Below are 26,192 nucleotides of genomic sequence, written 5' to 3'. Positions count from 1 at the left end.
GCTAATGAGGACCATAGGTATCACGAAATGCGAGGTCACGGAACTGGTTTTCACGCTCGGCAAGAGGACCTCTATTCTTGTCGGGCAAGGTCGTTTCCCTGCTCAGAGTTTGTAACTTTGGTAACTGCAGCTCCTACTGCCTTCTTGGCAGGTTTCACCGGACAGTCTCGAAGAAAGTGCCCCGAGTTTCCGCAATAGAGGCATAATTGCAACTGTTTTCTCCTTTCCCGCTCCTTTTGTGTTAGAGGACCTTTCAGACCCCCTATTTGCATGGGTTCCCCGGGGTCTACTCCTTTGGAAGGAGTTGGCGGTTTGGAAAATACTCGAGCATCAAACTTGGAACGATCGGCCTTCCTGTTCTGCAGTCTGTGATCTATTTGAACGACTAAGTCTATATAGTCCGAACAATCTTGTGGGGGATTCACTACTTGGGCTAACACATCTTTGAGCTCTCCACGTAGACCTCTATAAAACAGCGTAATCCTTTTGTCCTCAGGCCATTGAGTTTCCACTATCAGTCTGTTGAAAGACGCAATATAAGCCAAAAGGTCTTGATTACCTTGTCGCAACGAAAGAAGCTCATTGTCCAAGGCCTGCCCCTGTGAATGTCTTGCGAACAGTTTTTCCATACTGAGCTGAAAAGCTTGAAAATCATGGAGGACCGGATCATCTTGATTTACTAGAGGGATCGACCAGTCTGCCGCATTGCCACTAAGGTACGAAAGCACGAAAGCTACTTTAGCTTGATCAGTTGGAAAGGCTGCTGGCCGGCATAAGAAATGCAACCGGCACTGATTGATAAATACTGCAAACCTCTTTGGGTCACCAGAAAATCGTTCGGGCGGAGCCAGAGGTACATTCCCAGGTAGGTTGATCTGCACTGGATTCATAGAGGATGTAGAAGGAAGATTTCCCCCAGATGCGGGTAACGGGGTCTGTCCGGCTTGTGACTGTAGCAATTGTCTAGCGAGATCATCTGTTCGCTCCTTGGAAATAATCAGTTCCCTTCTTAGAGCGTTCGTTTCCTGACGGGCTGCATGCACTTCTGCCCTTTAGTTCCCCAAGTAACTGGGCTAGCTGGTCGGTATCCGAGGTTTCCATAGCGCCTGGACGGGAGTTTTGTGGTAGGCTTTGCGTTCTGTAACGCTCACCTGATTCCCATAGAGGCGCCGGTCTTGACTGGGCGTATACCGTATCTGCAAAGGTGATGTGTAACACACGGCTGGCTCTTTGGGCTGGACCTCTGTGCACTGTATGTCTGACTTGAAGGGTAAGATGTCTGCAGATAGAAAATATGGGATTAAGGAACTGGGTTATTGAATGTCTCTCTCTTCTTTCCTTTCTCTTCTCCTGTAGAACCCCAAAGGTTAACGCTCTCACCTTAGGTAAGTGAACGCCGTGCTCTCCATCTGCCTCGGGGCAGGGTGCTGTAACCAGTTTCTTCACTGGATAAGGGGAGCAGGCCTCTTGACTTCAGAGGACTGCTGTCCGTCGTTTACTGCACGAACGGTAAGTTTCGAGTAATTCTAATGTCTTTAAAGTCTTTAGTAATGATGTTTCTTGTTTTGCAGGGTTCCGGCGATGGCGGATGACGGGCTGAAGTGAGTTGAAGATGGAGCCCGTGTGATGAATAGAAGCGCCTGGAAGCACGTAAGTAAGCGCTTGTTGCCTGCTTCACGATGCGCTCTAACTGTCTTTTTATTTTGCAGCTACAAGTTCGGAGCGGCTGCAGGGTGCCGGAATACCCACTGGGTTAGATGTGGAAAGGAGTAATGGCACGTGAGTATTAAAGTTCCCTATGTCTTTAAACGCACCTTGTTTTGTCTTTCAGATGCGGGATGCAGTGTGAAGACCTCCGGAGCGCACGAAGAGTAGGTAAGCCTTTGTCTTTCAGATGCCGGAATGCAGCGCGAGGCGTTGGTGACAGCCGATGGACCAGGTAAGTGAAGAGCTGTCACTGAAGACCGTAATGCTAACCTGTTCTTTCTTGTCTTTATAGGTGTTGCTGAAGACTGGATTCAGGATGGTAAGCCTTTTTCCTTAGGCCCAGGATCAGATGCAGAAGACACGATGAGCGTTCTGCTGCAGAGGATGCAGAATAACGCAAAGCAAGATTCATCCATCGGGTGTGGTTTAAATAGCCTCCTGTAGTGCGTAGGTGTCTCCTTCCACAGCCACGCCTAGGTAAGAAAAGAGTTCCTGCTTTCCAGAAGAGTTCCAGTGTTCTGAATCTAGGGAGTGGCTCCTGCCCCACCCAACAGGAAAAGTAGTTCCAAACAGAAGAGGATCAGAGGCTCAACTGGCAGGCAAGTAAGCAGCATGGTCTGCTGCAGGTAAGTCCACCCAAGCATTATGAGCCCGGCGCTTCCAGCGCTGGGACTGGGCATATTTATGAGCCTGGTGCCACTGGCGCCAGGACTGGGTCCAAAAGGTCCCAATTGGGACTGGTTGGCACTCGGAACCTAGGTTATGGATCTGCTTCCAAGGGAGTTGGGAAAACCCTGACCTTTTGGAAGCAGAGATCATGACAAGAACTTTCGCCAAGCAAGGGCGTTGGGTCATCAGCGTCTCTGTGGTCTTCGGTTGATGGGAAACCCACCGGTGGTTTCTCTTCGGTCGTCGGCGGCCTTGACTTTCTCCGGCAGTTTCTAATGTTCTTAGGCAATGGAGCGTTGCGGCTCTGGTTGACGATTATCGTCGTCCACAGTGATGGACTTCAATGTCCTGCCGGTTTGCTTCGTCATTCAGCGGCAGTCCCAGTCTTCTGTCGGCAGCCTTTCGTAGGTCTGACTTCCCAGGGTGGACGATGGTCCCAGGTAGTTCAGGAAGAGGCCTCCTAGCCAGGTCCTCTCTTGGATCAGTTCTTGAAGACAGCATCTTTCAGGTTACGTTGAAGGGAACTGCGGTTCACCTTCTTCTTCCGGCTCGGCTTCGAGAGTAAGCATCAAGTATCGACTTCAGCTTCTTAACAATTTCCATCAGTGAGAGGTCCCCAGATATACTGTTTGGTCTCTCATTCACTCTGCTGAGTTACACTCAGGCAACCAATCATTCAGAAGGGCATTCAGGAAGGCAGGCAGGCAGCCAATTAGGCTCACAGTGCATTCAGGCCATACTTCTCCATCCAGACACTCAACACAGAATGGGGATTCGGACGAGCACCCAGCAATTCAGCATTCCACACTGCGTTCATACCAGTTTCGGGCAGGTCTGTCTCATTCACTGTGTATCATACCAGAAACCAGACAACCATAACATGAAATGAGCATTCAACACACACGCTCCATTCTCCCAGGTCCCACCCCACGGGAGTACCCACAAAATACAGTCATTGGAAGGCTCCAGCCAGTCTGGCCTGGACTTCCCCACAATACCATATATGGAACTTGCACCCAACAGCCAGTCAGGGGGAAGGGACAGAGTCAGGGCTTCCCGGGACTTAAGGAAAACACGGTAACAGGCGATAGAAAGCAAGAGGCCACAGGGGCCATCTTGTTTCCTATCAGGAATCCACTGATTCCAATGGCAGGCCCTGGGTATCCCAAAATGGAGGATACTCAGAGCACCTGTCAAATTCAGCATGGCGCTGCCCATACCCTGCTCTGTGGGCCACACACAGGTGCCCAAAAACATACACTGGGAGCACAGGGTTGTACTCCCACCAAGGGGTGCCATAAGTGTATCCCAAGGGTCTGTTCACCAAGGCCAAAAAGAGGAAGAGCCGCAGAGTACCACGTGAGCTCCTGCGCGGAAATCAAGACAGAACATACATGAAAAAGAACTACAGGTCAAGGTGTCAATACTGTATTCGTCTTCCCCTTAAGTACTGACCTCTTCCTTCCCAACTGTATTTGATGACTCTGTATTGTAGTCATCCTTCCGGGATCTTCTCCAGGTGTTGAAGGTTCCGGTGTTTTTTTTATGAAGAGGTGGTCTGCCCCGGGAAGAAGCCACCGTCACTGTCAGAATGGACTGTGTCCTCCGGGACAGCCAGAAGGGAAAAAAGCCTGAAGGCACAAAAAAAAACCCATGTGTAGAGACGAGGGTTAGTGGAACAACGTGGTTCACTGAGACAGAAGACTGGAGAAAGTTGATGTCAGCGGTATCCAATGCAGGAACTCCAATAGGTTGGTACAGGTCTGTGAAGGACCAAAAAGGAAATCCAACAGGGGTGGAACCCACTCAGCCCAATCCAAGCAGAAATAAGAGATGGCAGAAGAGGAGTACATGTCAGGGTTAAGGCAAGCAGGTGGTGGGCAAAGGAGGGTGGTAGCTGCCCTTGCAGGGAGCAGACAGCTTTCTACCAAGTATCCCAGGCGTGTTCTCCATCCCTTTTACAGAACTGAGGCCCAGGGAAGGAGAACAGCACGGACACTACAATTCCCAGCAGGCTGTGTGCAACACAAGCCTGCTGGAGTGAGTACCGCCACGGCCACGCCCACACCAATGCGCATGCGCAAGCCGCGGGCAAGGAACGCGGATCGCAATACTGACCAGCACGGAGGAAGGGCGTGTTGTAGCGGAGCTCCAGTGGCAAGCCTTCGCGGGGCACCCACCCGCCGTCCGCAGACACCCCAGGCCCCGCGTACACATTAAGATAAGTGCTGCTTGCTAGACGCGCGCAGCCTGCTTTCAGAACCAAAAAGGGGCCGGTCTATGGAACCGAGTCCTAGGAGTCATCCGCATTCCGGAGCCGCGGAAAGCATGGAAGGGGGACGCTTGGCGCACACGAATTAACCCCGCATGAGAACGGAACTAATAACTGCCGCATGAGTTCTTAGAGACATGTTATTTGTTGCATGACACTATCATTGCTCCTTTCAGTGGCAAACGAAGCCGGAGGTGCTGCAGAGGCCAGCCAACACGAAAAGGGGCCTGAAAAGACGTTGGCTTGAACAGAAAACCAAAGCTAAGTGTTTAAGAATTATTTACTTTGGGAATTGCATGGGGTAATGTGGTATTCCCTGAATAACTGCATGAAGTCAATGCAGAGTTGTCAAGCTGTATGAAAGGGTCATGCCTAGGCCTTGCATGAAGTAATGTAGGGAAGTGCACTGAACATACGAGTAGCACCAGAACAGGGTGCTCTGTGTCCTGGTTAAGGGGCTCCAGCACAAAGGCCCCCTACAGACGTTGGGGCATGTTGTATGAATGAGAAGAGTGCGAGGACGGAGATCTTCAGAGCCAGGAGCAGGAGCCAAGGAGCATGTGAACCCAAACTCCCCAAACCCATCCACAACATCTTCCTAAACCTCTTTCCAGTGTACCTAACTCCCCCTACCTATCCACTCGACGGACCCTAACCCTCTTTCCCCGAAGGGTCAAGGTGGCCTGCGCTGTCCTCTCCCAGGTGCCATCTAAAAGCAAGAGGAGAGCCGTGGTGGAGCACATTGCATAGAATGGCACCCCGGTGAGGAGCGCCATGGGAAAAAACGCACGTCCAGAACTGGTGCAAAAGAGAAGAGCTCTGTGGGGAGCGAGGACGAAAAGGAAGGCAGAAAGACAGAGGAGGAAACGAAAGAGGCGGAAGGAACAGAGCACTAAGGAGCGCGGCACAAAAACGAGAGGAATGCTCACATTAGTGAGCGGAAAGTAAAAGGCACTGAAAGGAAGAAAAAGTACTTAGCGTTAGGTTAGCAGCAGAGGTAGCACACTGCAGGTGCAACGTGTCGGGGCCACCGGAAGGAAGTGATTAAATCCTCTGGCAGCTCCAAATGCACAGAAAGACTGGACCGCTAGCAGTGTGCGTGGGTAACGTGATGGAACATTCAATGGCAGCGGCCCGCCTTCCATCTCTCCCACACCTTCCATGCACCCGGGTGCATGACACAAGGACAGGGAGGCCCTGACCTCCAATGCATTTCCAGCATCACACTCTCGCTGCTTAATCAGGATGGGAAAATACTCACAGCCCTATTAGCCAATAGGCTTAAGACAGTAATATCTAAGCTCATACACCCAGACCAGACAGGATACATTCCAGACAGGAATATTACATGCAACCTGAAAAGGTTACACCATTTCATTGATCACACCTGCAACAGTATGCAGCATTATGCTGTGGCCTCGCTAGACGCGGTCAAAGCATTTGACTCGGTTAGATGGCCATGGTTGTTCGCTACACAGAAGAGTTTTGGCATGGGGCCCACAAACATGAAATGGGTACGGCTGCTGTATAGCAGTCCAGTAGCGAGAGTTAAGACAGGCAACCATATCTCAGACCAAGGGTTACTAGGAAAAGGTACGAGGCAGGGTTGCCCATGGTGCCCCATGTTGTTTAAATTGGCCCAAGAACCCTTAGCGGTGTATCTCCAGAAGGAGTATCAAGATGCAGGCATAGTTACACATGGTAGTAGGAACCTGATTTTGCTATATGCTGACGAAATGCTTTTATATTTGCAGCACCCGGAGAATAACCTACAGTATATTTTGGACGTGTTTGAGCACTACGCAGACCTTTCAGGCATCATTATTAGCGCGCAGAAAATCGTGCTTGTTCCCCATGGCAGGGTACAAAGGGAAACCTCAGAACACACTGCCACTGCTACCGGTTAAGTGGGAAGTGAACACATTCAAATACCTGGGAGTGGAAATATTCCACGACCCCAAGACGGAACACATACAGAATACATAGAAGACGGTAGATAAAGTAGAGAAACCCATGGACTTTTGGGCTAGACTGCCGCTCTCACTGATGGGTAGGGGCGCTTTGTTAAAGATTGTGGTGCTCCCGAGGCCCAGTCACTTTTTCACTTACGTCCCGTACGACATACCTAAAAGCTTCTTTAGGAAACTTGACACTACGTGTCATAGTTTTTTTATGGCACAACTCTAGATGCAGAATGGCACTAACGAAATTGCAGAAACCATACGACCAGTGAGGTATAAAAGGGCCCTATTTTGAAGCACACTTCATAGTGAGCCAACTACAATCTATTATGAACTGGCTGTCAGACGAATAGTCCTAAGACACTCTGTTGCTACAGCCGGCTTGCACCCTATTTTTCCTAAAAAAACACAATATGGATCCAGGCGCCACAAAGTCCGAAACCCCCACTGTTGCTGATGCTGGGGAGGAAGATATGGCGTAGGGCTTGCCGCTTTCTAGAGAAAGAGACACCCTACTCTCCTCAGATCCCATTGGTAACACTAAAGGCAGAGGACCCACAGTTCAGATTAAATGTGAGAAAGTACTGGGAATCCATGGGGGTAGCGATGGTGTGAGATTTACTACAAGAGGGGGGGCCAACAGACTTCAGAACACTCACCTCAGAAACTGGTTTACATGGAGGACAACATATAATATATGCTTCACTCCTCACTAGGCTAAAGCAGAAATGGTCAGAAACAGACAGGGAACTGCAGCAGGACGAAACAATAGAAACACTTTATAATATCTCAGAAGGAGGGCATGCGGTATCGAGAAGATACAAATTATTGATATCTCAGCGCAGATATATTCACGCACAGACCCGGCAAAGCTGGGAAGAAGATCTGCAGGAACAACTGACAGATAAAGACTTGGGTGGAGTGATAGGAAATCATAAAAACGTGTCCGGAAATGCGAAACTTCAGTTAATACAGTTGTACATAACCCACAGAAAGGAGAAACAGTACATACAACTCAAGTGGAATGATAGATGTCACAGCCATTTTATTCTCCCATCCAAGTACTGAGCTTGTCCGATTGAGCATATTTCGTTCATTGTTAGAAACACTAGAATGTTAGGGTGCGTGTTGTGAAAAATATAAATAAGTGGCATTACCAGTTTGAATTACGAAATTAGTGATTAGCTTACAACCCTTTCACCACAGAAATATATGTCAAATATGAAGCCTTGTGATCATTCTTTACTTCTCAAAATGCTCTCAGATTCTATGCAAAGCAGTCAGGAAGCATCATGATGTTATGTCACCCCACGTCTTTGGGGTATTAGAAAAGAAAACTACAGGAGATGACCAAACGGTTTGTTTTGGAATAACCTTTCATCAAAAAATAATTTATATATATCGATTCTAGGTTATGATCGTGTGCTTTGCTCAGCAAGACAATTGTACCATTCTTATTATGGCCACAATGTATACCGAAGGTCATCATTAGAAATGAACACTGTGCAATTTAAAAAAAGAGCCTGGTTACAATGCTAGCACAACTATTCTTAACAGCCTTTTTATTGGGAATATACACACCACTTTGTCTCAACAGATCATTGCTTCTTGGAAATGGCCATACTCAGATTAAACCCAATTATCGTTTTCTTCTCTGAGCACCATTATTTATTTATTTATTTATTGAGTTGTTTTTAGTTCATAGAACTTTACAACTTTACATACATTCATACCAATCACATATTAATTCATTATACAATAGTAGAACAATAGTACACAATATTAAATATTCATTCATACTGCAGTACAGAAGTACAGTGCATAAATACAAATACAATATAATGTTAGTGATAATTACCTTAAATCATTATTATTACATGTCGTCACCAATTTGTCATTAACATTTTCATTATTTCTAGGCAGAAATGTTTTCCATACTCTATATAATTCAATATAGACTGCCTCAAATTGCACATTCAGGTACCATCTCCAGAATTCCTCCGACTGTATATAACTCATGTTATGGACAAAACGGCCATAGTTCAACCTATATTGATTGCGTCTTTCAGGATATGAAGTTAGTACATACCTAACAGTCTCAAGGCACCATTACAGTATGAACAACCACTAATAGTTTTTTCAAAATTAGACCCTGCAGTCCAGTCCCATACAAAAAGTCAGCCAGAACCTCTACACCTGCAGTAGAACCCATCAGTGCACCCAAAATCATTTCCCCGTGAATGGGCAAAGGGCCACCAGTGTGATGGAGACACTGTTACACTGTCATGATAAGAATGTATGGAGAGAGAGGGAGATCACACCTGCAAAATATGCTTTTCATTGACTTGGTTAAGATAAGAATTAAGATTCAGGTGAGCTGCCACACTTCTGTAAATACTTTTACTGACGCTTGTCCTTCTAAGTAACACGTCCATAGCTCAATTAATGGTCAACTGGCAATCCTAGTTATAGAAGACCCAATAAAATGTAAGAATTTCATCTTACAAGCCAAGCACTCATGTGCGCTACAAGATAATCTCATTAACTCTCTAGAAGCAAAACATGTATTTAATGTAATGTAATGGACATTTGTATAGCTCCTTTCACCATTGGTATGGTCTCCACATGCTGTAGGTTGAACGCTCTTTGGAGGAAAGAAGTCCAATTATGGGAAATTTGTCAGAGAGTTTGAATGTGTGTGCGTATTTTAGCTAGTACGAAGGTAGGTAGGGGTGACTAAGTCCCTGCAAGTAACCCAAGTTAAGCTGGCAAGTGGGTGGGTGCACAGAGGTAGTCTTGGAAGTCTGATGTTATGTGTGCAACTAGGCTGAATTTTACTGTGGGGGAAAGCTGCATTCAAATGGCAGAGGTGTTGTGCAAAGTGTCTGAAGCTAGAGAGTAGTAATATGCGCTAGACCGAATTCTTCGTGGAGAATAGCTGAATTCTAATGGTAAGAGCGAACTCTTGGATATACAGACTATCACAACACAATGGAAGGATGCCAACACGCACACTTCAAGACATGTTGGGACTCAATCCATTTAAAACACAAACTTGAGAAAAAATTAAAGATCTGTACTCAATGGCTAAATTCTAGCAGACATCTAGCCCGCTAGAAGTTTTTTTTTTACAAACCGAAACTACCAGAAAACTACTGATCCAATGACATATAAATGAGTGCTGCCATGAATTATATCACTCAATACATATCCAGTTACATAATTCAACCTGTTAACAATGCTTCTTGAATGCTGCTGTTCCAAATATGCTAGAATACAACAAATTAGATTGATTTTTGTTTATTGGACTTCTTTTTCAATCACATTATAGATTAGATTAAAATGTTGTTTATCCCCCCATTCTTTAATTTGTTGTCCAAATATGCACCAAAGATAATACAAATTCTGGTATAGCTGAAACTACCAATGAAACTGTCTGGTTTAGTTAAATATTTGTAGTGATTATTAGCCAATTTTGCACTGATAATGAATTCAGAAATTAAGATTGAAATACCTAGATGGCGACCTTTGAGCAATAGTAAACGATGCTTAAATAATGCGTATAAAAACAATCGCTCTAAATTGGAAGACAATCCAAAATGTTCATCGTTTGAATGAAAACATCTGAAATTCCTTAATTTCACCCTACACGTGATGCAGCCAACATAAATTCGCTATGGGCCGAGTTGTTCTTTGAAAAGTACATAACAGCCTGCATCATCAGAAAAGCCCATAACATACTGCTTGCCTGGCGTTTATTCTTATTTAAACCCTTGTAAAAACCTTACCTTTGGATCCTTCTCCCGTGAACGAGGAGGATCTAGAACGCTCCACGAAACGGTTGGCTGTGCAAGCCCCAAGACATTTGCACGCAGTGTTGGCAAGCCCGGTAGGCGCTGACGTCACACGTCCCGTCAGTGCGTAAATACGCATTTCTTTCCTGCTTTTTTTGAACCAAGTATTGCACGTGCTCTTTGATCACCCATCACCATCTCTCTCTCTACATTCGACTTTAGTATTGAAACGAGACAACAGGAGAGCTTGGACTTCAACCTGTGAACCGGAAGGGAATGTAAATCCACACGTGAACAATTAAAATCGCAAGGCAGGTGGTATTCGTTCAACAATTTGAATCCTGGAACTTTCGGTTCTATGTGCCCATAGTATCAGCTTCTCAGCATGTTGGTGAGGGCCAGGAAATTACCTGAAATCACCAGAATCGAAGGGTGACAGAAGCTATGTCATGTGACCTCTGAGCCTGATGACTGCATAGGAAGTAGTGTATTAAAATAACATAAATTAATAAAAGACAAGCCTTAGTACACCTGATAACGTATTGTAAGAAATATGCTTGCTCTATATGTCACTGCATTATATGAAACTAAAGGAAATGCATAGGAAACATAAAATATTTATTCCTAATAACTTTTGACTCACATGATGAATTTGGCTGAGAATTTGCAACCAAAAAGTTTATCAAAGACTCCCCGGACTGAACATTTTGGGAAAGCGCCGTTAAAAAATAAAAAAATAATGAAAGCAAAAAAACACTTTCGACCTAGTCCCCATTAATTTTCCCATAGAGAAAAAGTCAACATTTCTACCCAGCACACAGCAAAATCCTCTGGACAGAACTGAACCAGGTACGAAAAAATTGGGCACCAAGTGATGACTTGATTTCCGGGGTGTTGGGGTTATTGCGTCCAGTAGTTCTTAGAATTTTTGACCCAGAATGGGATGCCCCCTTCTCCCAAAATTATAGTTATATCTTCCATGGTGCTTTGCTGGAGAGAGACTTTTCAGAAATGAAAATTCGCCATTTTATTTTTTGCATTGGAAGAGATACCACGGTTATTACGGCAATAACCACGGCCAGCGGAAAACAAAAAATGGAAAAAAATGCAATTTGGATGGGGGGAAAGGATGAAATGGCATCAGGCTAGAGGTGGGGAGGGTGGAAGAGGACACGATGGTGGAAGAGGACACCCTGTGTAATTGGGGTGTTGGAGTCTAGGGACCAAGTTCAGACCTTAAAAGTTTTCTCATAACCGCAGCTATTCGGTGGTACAACCGCGGCTATTCTGCAGTATTGCTGCGGTTATAAAAGAAAACTTGATCATAAATGAAAGTGCATCACCTGAAACAAAGAGGGATGTTGGGGAATGGGAGGGGGCTAGGGAGGGAAAGAGGCTGAATGCCATTGCTAGTGGACTGGTTGTGTTTCAAAATATAAGGTGTGCATGGCCACAGGCCCTGGCTAGTGCACCTGAAAGACATGTATAGTGCCCATGGTCGAAGGCCGTGGCCATGTTATGGGTTAAAAAAAAAAATTGGGGGAACAGGTACAGAGGATACGGGCGAAGGTCATAGCTAGTGACCCAGTAGTGTTTCAAAATATACAGTGAGCTTGGCTTAAGGCCATCAGCCGTGGCCACCAAGTAGGTTGAAAAGAAACAGTAGTGTTTCAAAATATACAGTGAGAACGGCCGAAGGCCATGCTCACTTGCTCAGTGCCGAAAGCCCTGGCTAGTGGGCCCGAAAGACATGTATATTGGCCACAGCTGAAGTCTTAAGATAAAGTTCTGGTAACCAAAGTTCCAAAAACAATGAAGGTCTTCTTCTTGGTGAATTAAAGACTTTCAACTTCCTCAGAATAGTATCAATGTTATTCCCAGTCACAATGCCTTTCCACCACTGTCATTTTATCCAAGAAGATTTGACACAGGTCAAAGAAATACAGCTTCTATAAATGTTAGTGAACACCAGTCTTCGTTAACAATCATTGGGCCTCATTACGAGGTTGGCGCTAAAAATCCGCCCTTAACGGCATGCCGGTAATAACATGTCTGTCTTTGCTCAATTCCGCAAATAGTGGGTGATTAGGAGTGCATGAGCACACGCACCCCTGCATGCCGGTAACAGTTGTACCGGCATGCCGGTAACGACCCTCAAACACACAGATAATGGCATCAACGAATGCGCACATAACACCTCCGCCCTCGGCAACCCCATAATGTTAAGAACGGGCCCGTAATTACCGGACTCGGAAGTAACGTCATCGTGCCGGAACGGGAAATGCTTTGGCGGCCATCTTCAAAAACACAATTCATTGCCATCCTCCACCTACTGGACCGTCACCACCAGAACTCCTAGCACACCACAGACAAAATGTCAAAGGCTACCCAGAAAGGTACTGCCCGCCTGCGTAAACCACGATTTAAGGATGAGGAGCTGAACATGTTAGCAGACACCCTAGTAGAAAATGCTGATGTGGTATTCTGCAGTGAACTCAGGCGTCCAGCCCCGCTGAGGAAGAAGGCCATCTGGGAGGAAGTTGCTAGGAAAGTAAGTGCAGTCGGCACCACCGCACGCACAGTGCGCGATTGTAAAAAGCACTGGGGTGACCTCAGGCTGAGAGTGCGGAACATCTTGTCGGCCAATCGGAGCCAGCGGCTAGCAACAGGTGGAGGATCTCACTCACCAATCAAATTGGCCAGATGGTAGGAGACTTGCAGCTCAGTGATAGATGTGGAGTCCATTGAAGGAGTCAGTGGAGCTTAGTTCGGCGTGCCAACATCGGCAGATGAAGGTGAGTGTCCCTACAAACACACGACAACCAATCATCACCGTTGACCTCCAAATGTGATAGCAACGACAGCCAATACATGGCACATCATACACACCTACACATATCCATATACACATGCTGGGCCCACCACTACCACATCCCAATGCATGCTGCATGCCGCGCGCATACACAAATACACACCCGACACACAGATGACCTGCACGTGTCACACAGCATGCAAGTCACAAAACACATCAAGGCCCCAAGCAGCCACCATGGTGTACATGTGAACACCTGCATGATTGCAAACAGCACCCCCCAACCTTGCACGTACCCAGTCCGTTGCAAAGCCAGGCATGCAACTGATCACATGGCGCCAACTGCACAAAGACAAACGCATGCATGATGCAAGCACCACCATCACTGATGCCCTGCCACTCTCTGTCCCCCACAGCTACGGATGCAGACACCGAAGAAGCACAGGGAAGTGCACAATGCACAACACCAGCCAAAAGGGCAAGGGGCCAAGCTGATGGCATCGGGCCATCTACTTCGAGGGGACCAAGGATGGGCCAAGCGGCACGCAAGACAACAACCAGTGCCCAACCAGCCACACTGCCACCCACACAGGACCAGCAGACACCTGCCCCTGCACCCCTGGACACACAATCTACACAGGCCGAGGACACATCTGGCATGGACAATGATGGCACACAATCTGCTGCCGCAAGCACAATTGGGGAAATGGCTGCATCGGCACAGCATAGTGGCGACGAGGAAGCTGGCCCTGACTATTACGCCAGTACAGAGTCCTCCACTCAGAGCCTGTAGGTCAAACCCCAAGCCCGCAGGTCACCCCACAGGACACCCCTCGCCAGGATTCATCAGAACAGGGCAGCCATGGAGTGTGGTCTCCGACATTGCACTGCCCCATATTGCCGGCAGTATCACCACGTAACCCACCAACCACCACCCACACTGCCATATGGGACCTTGAGGGACGTCTGTCCAGGATGGAGAGCCGGCAGGAGGAGATGCAAGGCTATGTCAAACAGTACCTTGCTGAAGACGAGTCAATTCCCCGTGTCATCCGTGATAGCACTGCGGCCGTAATCCAGGCCATCAACTCAAACGCTCAGTAAGTGTGGGATGGATTCAATGCCTTGGGCCAGATCCTCACCAGGATTGCAAATTGCATGGAGCAGCGGTAAACTGCGGCTTTCGGGTCACAACCATCTACCTCATCCGCATTGACCACGCCAGCAAGTTCCAGGCAGACCACCCCCATGCGCATGTCTCTGCAAAGTGCTTGGTGCTCAGAGATCCAACCCCCACCTCCGAAGGGGGCTCCACAGTAGCAGAGCCACCCCGCACAATCTGTTTAGCACCGCATCCAGACACATGCTGTGCCATTGTTGGCTTTGGGTGTTAGGGAGAGGGTGGAGGGTGGTGGTGGGTGTAGTACTAGGGGTCTGGGGGGGTGTGTGGGGGTGTGTAGGGGAGGAGGAGGGGTGTTTGGGGGCGTGGAGTGTTAAATCATGTTGTACAAACCATCACTTGAATACACACGTTGTGTACAAAACATCACATGAGTGGACATTGCTTCTTTGGTGTTTGTCAATGTATTGCTTCATAGTGCATTGTGCCCATATACCCACACACCCAGTGCCCACAGTTCCCAATACATGGCACCCTCTGCATCCCAGTACATCAGAATGATTGGTCTATGACCGATCGGCGTACTGCGCGACCCTCAAGTGTATCGCGTCTTGGCCTATGTCCAACATCTACTCCTTCCTCTCCTTCTACTTCACCAGGTGGTGGCAGCTCCATTACAGGTGTCAGGGCTACGTCCCGCCGGATGCACATGTTATGCAGCATTGCACATACCATGATGATCTTGCCCACCTTCTTAGGCCCGTATATGAGGGCGCCACCCGACCTGCTGAGGCAGCGAAACCTTGCCTTCAACAGGCCAAAGGTCTGCTCAATGACCACACGCGTGCGTGTATGTGCACGATTGAAGTCCTCTTCGTGCGTGTTCTGCGGATTCCTGACAGGGATGAGTAGCCACGCCTTCAGTGGATAGCCAGCATCACCTGCATGGGAGCAGAAGGAGGTATGTGTAAGGATACTGCTCAGTTGCCATATGTGCTCAGCCTGTACATCTTTCATGTTCTCATGCACTATCCCGTCGATGGCAGCCACATCCACATATCAGCCCTGTACATTACTTGCCAATCCATGGTGCGAGCCTTGGGTGACATACATGATTTAGGGGCCTAGACATTTAAACTACCAGGCCACCCCCGATTTATTGTCTAGGTCCATTATGTATGCACATGTGAGGGCTGTGTGGCAGGGGATAACTCAAGATGCTTTTAGGCCCCCCCATCCCTCTCCTCCCATGGCCCAGAGGGCATTCCCCTTGCATATGCACGTAGCTCCCCCACCCCTTTCCTCCCATGGCCCAGAGGGCATTCCCCTTGCATATACATGTAGCCCCCCCATCCCTCCTCCCATGGCCCAGAGGGCATTCCCCTTGCATATGTGTGTAGCCCCCCCATCCCTGTCCTCCCATGGCCCAGAAGGCATTCCCCTTGCATATGCATGTAGCCCCCCATCCCTCTCCTCCCATGGCCCAGGGGGCATTCCCCTTGAATATGCATATAGCCCCCCATCCCTCTCCTCCCATGGCCCAGAGGGCATTCCCCTTGCGTATGCATGTAGCCCCCATCCCTCTCCTCCCATGGCCCAGTGGGCAGACTCACCCAACAGCTAGCCACTTCGTATGACGTCTCCTTCCATGTAGCGGGGTAGTGAGGAGTTCTGCAGCACCATGGTATCATGCGTGGATCCTGGGTATCTGGCACAGCAAGGTGTTATTATCTGGCTGGCATCACACACCATCTGCACATTGATGGAGTGGTATAGCTTCCGATTGCGGTACACCGCCTCCACGGCATGTGGGACTAACAACTCTACGTGGGTGCAGTCGAGGGCACCAATTACATTGGGCATGCCTGCCAGTGCATGGAATGCTATTTTGGTGGCATTTGCTGCCTCCTGTGGTGTCCACAGTAGGGATATGTAGGCACTTGTGTCTTCAGTAGTGCATCCAGCACTTGGTTTAGCACAACAGAGAAGCATGATTGCGACATGCCATGCATTTGGCCCACTGTATGTTGGTAAGTGCCTGTGGCCAGGAAGTGGAGCACAGATGCCACCTTCAGCAGAGGGGTAATGGCTGTGCGGATGTTGATCAGGCTGACCAGGTCTTCCTGTATTAATTCCACTATGGTGGTGATGGTGTCCCTGTCCAGGAGGTACTGGGTGTGGATTTGTGCTGGGGTTAAGTCAAATGGATTGGCCCTTATATGTGGAATTGATGGCTGTCTGCGGGGAACAACTGCCTGCACTGGTGGGATTTGTTGGGCCGGTCTCACCCTCCTTCTCCTCCTGTGTCTCCTCTGTGTTGCCTGCTCAAGGAGTAGGAGTGCAGGCATGTCCTCCAGCCCCAGTATGGCAAGTGCAAGTGGTATCATTCTGGTTTGGGAAGGGGTGTGGTATGTGGGTGTGCTCCTTTTGTGCTGGGCCTGACTCCATTGCCTCCACCTGTGCTGATTGTGTGCACCTGTGGCAGTTGGTTACACAGCAGATTGCTGTTAACGGGTGATCCGCGATGCCGGTATTGCCGGCATCCTGGTGGCCCTTCTTACCGGCATCTCGATCCCGGTATGTACATGTCTGTTCAACGCATGATGTCCTCTTCCTTGCGGGATGCCGGTATTACGGGCACGGCACCCGTGCGCACATGCCGGTACGGTGGTGCACAGCCACAGCGGATCCTTGTCGATGCCGGTAGACCAGCGTCTAGGGTCGGAATACTATGGACCGGTAATGGATGCCGGTATTGCCTTACCGGCTCCGTTATTACCGTACCGCCAACCTCGTAATGACGCCCATTGTATCTCTGTTTAAGGTTAGAATGCACAATCAGTATATTTGTCAGGATGACTTCACAGTGCTGCTGCTTCTACTTCAACAACTTCACTTCTACTGAAGGTTACCACAAGGACATTCTCCTTTGTCTCACAGCATTCTACTTCATTTGTTCGACTGAAGTTGTGCATCCACTGACAGTTCATATATACCACCACAGCTTCAGTATTTTGTACTACTACCGCAGCTTCAGTACTTTGTGACTCAAGACAGATTCGGACAAGATTCACGTTAAGGTACTTCAACCCCCTTAAAACAGGCAATGCACTCTTCCTCTGAATACCGCTCTTCAAAAGGGCAGCCTCTTTGCCTCTCTTGTCTGTCTGCTACAGCAACAACTCAAGTTTACCTTTATGACCCACTTCTCTCTCTGTATTTTACAGTCTTTGGCCATATATATTATGTCAACTTCAGATAATATATATGATAACATATATGAGCAGCAAGTTTCCCTTCCCCACTTTTGTCTTCATTTCTCCCTTTCAACTGTTTGCCAAATATTTACCCCAAAGCCCCGGTGCCACTCTCTTGGCTTCAGGTAATACTTTCACACTTGTATCTTAGGCAAGGATGGACTTCCGTTAGGCTCACAGTGTTGTTTAGATTGATTTTTAGCTCCCAGTCTCAATAGGGAAAAACTCTTGGTTGCTCTCTCTACAATTGTGGATACAAATGTTTAAACACTTAACTTCTTTTGTAGACAATGTTCACATGTATAAAGATGTAGATCAAGGTGCATCTGGCGGCTATCTCCCGCTACACCAGGTCTCCAGGAAGATCTTCTCTGTGGTCTCACCGACTCGTCAACGAGTTCCTCAAAGGACTGTTTCGATATTTCCTGCCGGTGAAGGCTCCTGCCCCGGCGGGCGTGGGAACTCAACGTGACTCTGACAAGGCTCACGGGGGCCCCCTTCGAGCCTATGCATCAGGCTCCTCTCATGTTACTCTCGTGGAAAACGTCTTTCCTTGCGGCCTTCACCTCTGCCAGGAGGGTGGGTCAGATCCAGGCCTTATCCTGAAAGCAACCGTACATGACTTTCCACGAATCGAGGGTGGTGCTGCGAACGCACCTCTCTTTCATGCCAAATGTTCCGTCAGAATTCAACCTCAATGAGCCTTTGGTGTTGCCTATTTTTTTTCCCGAAACCTTTGTTACCGGCTGAAAGGGCCTTGCACTTGCTGGACGTTGCTTGTGTCTTAAAGTTCTATGTGACATGCACAAAGAGTTTTCGAAAGACTTCACAACTGTTTGTGAATTTTGGCCCTGTGAACCATGGGAAGGCCTTGCCCAAGGCTTCCATCTCAAGGTGGCTCTCCGGCTACATCATGCATTGTCCGGTCCCATAGCACAGTGAGTAGGGCACTCGCTTAACAGCCGGCTGACGAAGGTTCAAATCTCGGCAGGGCCAAACTCAGCCTTTCAGTCTTCTGAGGTTGATAAATGAGCACCACACATCGTGTGTAATAATAAGCAGCGCTGAAATACCTGAGGGTTCGTAGCACTATATAATTGCTAAATTATTATTACTATTGTCATCGGTTGGCGAACCGACCACTGCCCGGTCGTCTGAGAGCCCACTCCACCAGAGCGATCATGGCGACGACGGTGGCGTTCCTATCTGGTGTGCCCCTGCTGGACATCTGCAAGGCTGCTATGTGTATGTCCACGCACACCTTCACAAAGTTCTACTGCGTCGAAAGGGATTGCAGGGAGGTGTCCAGAGTCAGCCAAGCAGAGCTATGCAACCTGTTCGCTTGAGGTGGGTCTGTTCCAGAGGTAAGAGTTAATTGCTTCGGTTGAGCCTTGCCACCTCCTGTGGTTGTGTAATATGGTACTGCTATGTATTAATTATTCATGAGCATGTGAATCCATGCCACACCCCATGCTGGAGAAGGAACAAGTTACTCACTTGTAACTATTGTTCTGCAGCATGGGTGTGAAATGTGTTCACATGTGAACCCTCCCTCCGTCCCCTCTACGGCACTTCTGGTCATGCTGCCACTTTATGTGCTTACCAATTCCGAAGGTGGCTGCCAGAGGAGGGCCTTAGGAAGAGGACTGTCATTGCATAGGGGCAGTATGACCCGGAGGACAGTGATTGGTTTAAAGGAGAAACACAGTTTGTAAGTGAAAGTGAAATAGTTTTTTTCTTTTACCGAGGATTCCCAGCCTGACGACAGGGAATATTCATGAGCATGTGAATCCATGTCAGACCGCATGCTGGAGAATCAGAATGCCAAGTTTGACTCACAGGCTTCTGTGATCCTTGCTCTGTGGGTTGTATTACTTCATGACTTCAGGCACGACTTCTACTGCTTCTAGCTTCACAGGGATCCACACCCTTCCTCGCCGAAGGTGTCTCTGGTGCGGCCTGTCATGAGAAATCATTTCCGTTGGTCCCTGTGGCACCGATGGCGCCTCATTCATTCCATTGTTTCTGGTTTCTGACATGGCGTCTGGTTTCTGTGGTGGCGTCGCAGCGTCTCTGAGTAGGACTGGCTTGTGGACTCCCCCTGCAGCACGGAAGCCTTTTCTGTCAGCACATCAATCCTCAATCATGTACAAAAAATTCTGGAGCCCTATCTACAGTTCCAAGAAGTATTTTCTGTCTCAGAATACTCTGAATTACCGCCACATTGACTTGATTCCTGATTTACCCTGGCCTTTTGGAAGGATGTATATCTTGTTGGCGAAAGAGAAAGAGGTACTTCGAGAGTACCTCCAAACCAATCTCCAAAATGGGTTGATAGCCGAATCTATCTCCCCGGCAGCCGATCTCTCTTTTTTATTCCCAAAAAAATACTACAGAGCTACGCCGTTGTATTGATTATAGGGGTCTTAACAAGATCACGATCCCAGACAAATATCCAATGCCCTTGATACCAGACATTTTAGAAGCAGTCAAAGACTCTTCCATATATACAAAATTAGACTTGTGTGGGGCTTATCATCTCATCTGAATACTGCCGGGGGATGAATGGAAAACAGCTTTTCGCACTCCATGTGGGCATTTTGAGTATAGAGTAATGCCATTTGGTCCATCTGATGCCCCGGCCGTATTCCAGATATTTATGGATCATATTTTTGCAGATATCCTTCTCCACTATGTAATCATATATCTCAATGATATTTTAGTTTTTTCTTCCTCTCCTTCCAATCATGTGCGTCATGTACAAGAAGTTCTCGCTAGGCTGCATCTCCTCTGAAAACTGGAGAAATGTGAATTCCATAAGACTAAAGTAAATTACTTGGGTTACGTCCTCTCCGCAGAGGGAATAGCTATGGATCCCTCAAAGGTGACAGTAGTTTTAAAGTGGCCTGCACCCAGAACTGTGAAAGACATACAACGATTCTTGGGATTTACCAATTTTTACAGGCGCTTCATCCCAGGATTCTCTTCGGTAATGCAACCTCTCACCCAACTTCTAATGAAAGGTGTGCCGTTTCAGTGGACCCCGCATGCACAAACTGCCTTTGACACCCTTAAGGTGGCTTTCACTACAGCCCCCATTCTGATTACACCTGATCAAGAGAAAGGGTTTATCCTGGAATCGGACGCATCTCAGTATACGTTGGGAGCAGTATTATTACAACGTAATGACCAGGGTATGGAGTGCCCTGTTGCATATTTATCCAAGACCTTGTCTGCAGCAGAACAGAACTACAGAGTTTTAGAAAAGGAGCTATTGGCCATTAAACACGCCTTTGAAGAATTGAGACATTTGTTGTTGGGGGCAAGGTATCCCATAGAAGTTCAATCAGATCACCATAATCTACGAGCACTACAATACGCCCAAACTTGTGACAGTCGACAGGCAAGGTGGGCTCACTTCTTTACTCCATTCCAGATCGAGTTTGCATTTATCTCAGGGAGAACCAACCTCTGGGCGGACTCCCTGTCCCAAAAGGATTGGAATCTCTCCTCTAATTTTCATTCTGAACCCATCTTCCTGAAAGCCCATAAGGTTAACGTAATCCGGAACCTTTTTCAAGAAATTGCCACAGAAACCACATCGTTCGTACTCCCACACCCCCGATTTTGAGGGGAGAATTCTTTAACACAGGATCGAGGATGTTTTTTTCATGGGAATGCAGTATTCCTACCGTGTCTTAGGCTTCAGAAGGATGCTTTTCATTGGTGTCATGATTCTCCAGCGGCTGGACATCGAGGAGTGTCGAACACCACATAGTTACTTCATAGTTACTTTTGGTGGCCTACGTTGAGGTCGGATGTCAAAGACTTTGTTACCTCTTGTCTTATCTGTCAACAATCCAAGACCTCTCGAAAACCCCCTTTGGGTGATTTGGTACGAATGCCTCTTCCTGATAGACCCTGGCAGACTATATCCATGGATTTTATAGTTGAATTACCTAAGTCAAGACATTGTGATACTATAATGGTTACCATTGATTCTTTCACCAAACTGGCTATCTTTGTTCCTTTGCCTAAAATACAGACTGTAGCCCAGATGGCACGAGTATTTATTGAACACGTCTTTTCGAAACATGGACTTTCCAATACCACTTTTTCAGATTGCGGTCCACAATACATTTCCTGAAATTGGAAATACCTGTGTGAAACTCTGAACATCAAGCGTGCTCTCAGTTCAGGCTACCATCCCCAAACTAATGCCAGACTGAGAGGCTCAACCAGACTCTAGAAGGCTACCTCCGATGCTATGTTTCTGCGGCACAAGATAATTGGGTGGATCTCCTACAGCTTGCCGAATTTGCATATAACAATGCCTTGCACACCTCTTTGAAGGCTAGCCCCTTTTTTCTGACATGGGTTTTATGGGTTCCATCCATCCAGTTTTCCGACCTGTGTCTCGGCATCCACCCCTCTTTCGAACTTGGACGATCTTCTCCATTCCATTCACACTAGTCACAAGACTGCGCGTGTGTGTCTTCAAGAGGCACAGGACTGCATCAAACTCCAAGCCGATCGTCGGAGGTCTCCGACTCCTGATATTCAACCAGGGGATTCTGTCTGGTTATCCTCCCGATTTTTGCCCCGCCATCTGATTCCATCCAAACTGTCACTGAAATATTTCGGGCCATTTGAAATTTTGGCTCGGAGGGGTGAAGCAACATTCTTGCTAAAGTTGCCTCCCTCATGCCCCTGGATTCATCCGGTCTTTCACATGTCCCAGTTCAAACTAGTGCTTCCAGACAGGTTTGGACGCAGTTCAGCCAGTTGTCCTCCCCCTGTGCCTACGGATGATGACCCGGAGTACGAGGTGGCTGGTATAAGCGACTCCAGATATCGGCGTGGCAGGTTACAATATTTGATAGATTGGAAGGGTTATTCTCTGGCTGATCACTCTTGGGAACCCGCTTCGGCGGTCAATGCCCCCCGACTGGTCCGCCCGTTCCATCTGTTTCTCCCGGGCAAGCCGGGTGGCTCTCCCCTTCAGAGGGGGCATACTGTCGTGAGAAATCATTTCTGTTGGTCCCTGTGGCACTGATGGCGCTGCATTCATTCCATTGTTTCTGGTACTCCTAACATGGCATCTGGTGTCTGTGGTGGTGTTGCAGCCTCTCTGGGTAGGACTGGCTTGTGGACTCCGCCCCCTGCAGCACAGAAGCCTTTTCTGTCAGCACATTGAGACACAATCTGCATTGCTACTCTCTTTAGCCAACGCTCATAAGTTTGCAGCTTTCTATCGCTGACTCATGCTATTGTTATTTCCTGCCTGTACTGATTCTGATTCTTCCCTTATAGACAGCAATCCAGTAGCCATCCTCTGACACGAGAATTCCACATTGCGCGTGCCGCGTTACAGGTTTCACTTCACAGATCCCTCACTAACACTTTTACACATTATTAGTCAGCTTCTTGCATTGCGGAGACCCGCCTTCTTGTTTAAACTCACTGCATATTTCTACAGTCCTTTTACAGAGCTGGGAAAGACATCCAAGCATTAACAGTACGCCAAAACCAGAGCTTCACTTTCTTCTGGGTACGTTGGCGTCGGGTTTCCGATAGCAACCCGACCTTGCTGGATGCGGCATTGTTACGAAGCCTCGTCCTTTGTTTTGCAGGGATTACTCAGAAGTGCTTGCTGTTGGACCATTTGGGAACTTCAGAGGACTTTTCTATTTTTCGTAAAGGTACAGATATCACCCTGTACTTTTGAACAAGACTACCCTACATCTTGAAGAGTTTTATTTTACTCGGAAACATACGCAAACATCCCTTCACTCCCTTCAACATATCTTCCTTGATTCCTCTCTCTTTCTGTATCCTCAGCAACCATCTGTGGTGCTCTCCCCTCCAGGTTTCTGTGCATGCAGCTCTAAAGTCCACAACCTCCTTTCTATAGGTAAAACTCTCTCTACCGGTTCGGGTAATCTCTTTTTAAACAATCTTAGTCTAATTTAGAAATTCATCTGTTCCACTACAGAAAGGAGCTACAGAGCGGTAATTTTCATGAACCACACCCCGTCTGGATGATCCTTTCCCCCAAGAGGGTTTCCCTCGGAATCCTGCCCCCTCTGTCCCATTTACTGGGCCAGGGGTGTAGGGCGACAAGGGGAACTTTCATTACCTCACACACTGTTGCGTGAAAACAAGGTTAGTGTTTTCTTTTATTGACATTATTCAAAGTTGCATTACAAACAAAACTTTGGCACATGACACAGCCACTCATTTAAGGAGCCCCTCTCGCTCATGAGACACACAGCATTCCAAAAGCTCCTCACCCCGGTCTACGACACACTTCTGGCATGGCAATCTCCACAATTAGGCTCACATGAGGAAAGGCAGCCTTCCTGCATGCCTTCCGCTGCGCAGTGTAAGGAAGGCATGGTATCAACAGTAAGTGTCATGAACTACAGAACACGTCCCTTTTGGACTTCCTGGTCCTTGTCACCACGGGGCGTGCACTCCATAATACTCCCAACATGGTCATCCAGCGTGAAAACCCTTTCTCTCTCCATGCGCTGGACGTAACGTATTCTATTAATAGACCACGCCTTCCGCGGCTCCGCGCGTCTCAATGCTAGTGCAAAGTAGCGATCCGACGTGTGTCCCGTAGCTCGCGGTATTGTTTTCCTTGTACCTGTCTATCTACCCGTTCCTTTCCTCCTTTTTCCTGGACTCGTGTGCTAGTTGCACCTTTCCTAGTTTCTCGGATTCCTGGATCCGCGTCCCGGAAACTGATCGCACTCTGGAGTCGGAAGATACTCGGGCTGCCTTGTTCAAAACCAGGTCCGTCCGCAAGAAGGCAGCGACCAAGGACTCCAGCAAAGAACGGACCGAGGTGAGAAGGGGGGACTCCTTGACAGTAAGACAGACACAAGTGACCACAGTTCAAGGGTGTTTATTGAACTTTCACATGGGTGAGATAAATGCCTATCTAAACCTAAATCTACAGATGGGAGCAAGCTACGATCATCAAATAATAATTATGCAGTCCTAGTGGAGTCTTGTCAAATTAAAAAGGGTCTATACTAAAAAAAACGATTGCCAATCCTTACTACTAATTTACAAAATAAGGTGGGATGATGTGTGATGTTCACATAATGATAAGTCAGGATGTTCGGACCGTTGGCCTTCCTTACCCACGTTTTCAGCACAGGATAAGGTGGTTCACTCAAGAAAAGCACACACTCTGGCTTCTGTGGCACAAGGATACAGTTCCACTTTCACAGTTCACGGCCTTCTGGGTCCAAGCCTCTTTACTTCTTTCAAGTCTCTTGACTGAGTGGGCCTGGTATACAAAAACAACATGAAAACGTTTGTTTCCTTTTTCAGCACTCAGTTTGGGTGTTCACCCTGGATCCCCCTCAGCCGGGCTCATATCCTTTTCAAAACTAAACGTAAAATGTTGGATTCCCCTTTTCTGGGCTGAGATCCCTTTAAAACTAACTTCAGATAATTTGCTTCTCGGGTGACTCATGGTTCACCCCGGATCCCCTCAGCCGGGCACAGATCCCCTTCTTTCGCTCAATTAGTCTCCCTCAGCCGGGCTCGGCCCAATTGTGTTGTACCTTAAACTATCAAAGACTTTCAAATGTGCACAGGGTTTAACTTAACCGGTTGGATGACCACTTTGATCTCAATATTCCTTTTTCTTACTTTTGGCATCAGTTGGATACCTAACAGAGACTTTCGAATGAGCATCCACGTGGCGCTGGACCACTCTGTGTATGGCATCTTTTCTACCAAAGTTCAATTATAAAGTTATAACTACTCCTTTTGGTTTCCAATTATATCAACGTCATTCTTTGTAAATGCCTCACACACTATTCTCTTTGTACAATGTTGCTGCTTGCAACTTTGGTTCTCAACACACGCTCTGATTCACTGGCTGTGTTGCCTTTTCTGACACTGCTTTGTTGTTGGAGGCAAGGACAGTACCATGGCAGCAGTCACTCCTCCCCGCCTTGGTTACCGACGTGGGAGAGCCTTGGGCACCTCTGACACACTGTGCAGGTTTTATCACTCTTAGTTCCTGGTCTTTGATTTCTTACTTTCCAAGGCTCATCAAAGTAACAGTCCTTAGAGGTCATGGGTACTTCCCTCCCTGCGACTCTCTCTGGTTCGCCGTCTTTCTCCTTGTATTAAACTGCCATCGTGGAACTGCTGTTTCCTCGTGAGGTTTGCCTCGCTCAGAGTGTGCTTTCGTGCTCCGCATTTTATCCGTGTGGGGAAGTGGGATGGAAGTCAGGTGTATGTAATAATCCGTAATTACCTGATCTTGCCTGTCCATTGTGTTGGGACATGTCAGGTATATGGCTCCGGTGTTAGTCCGTTGTCGCTCCTGGTGAACTGTCCGTGAGAAAACATTTGTGTCGGAAAAGGAGGGGGGGTGAATTCCTAGGTATCCTACCTGGTAGGATGGGGAAAAGGTGTTATTGTGAAGGGGATACCGCATCTCACCCTCTGGTGTCTCACTTCCGCTCCCTGAGGACCCCTCATCCAGGTGATCCTCTCGCACTGGTCCACCCACAGGAACTGGATCCAACAGCGATGGCCGTGTCCTGGCACCTAGTTGACAGATCCCC

Source organism: Ambystoma mexicanum, chromosome 1p (genome assembly GCF_040938575.1).
Source record: "Ambystoma mexicanum isolate Mex_15411 chromosome 1p, UKY_AmexF1_1, whole genome shotgun sequence".
In the NCBI taxonomy this organism is placed as follows: Eukaryota; Metazoa; Chordata; class Amphibia; order Caudata; family Ambystomatidae; genus Ambystoma; species Ambystoma mexicanum.
This window is presented reverse-complemented; position numbering follows the sequence as displayed.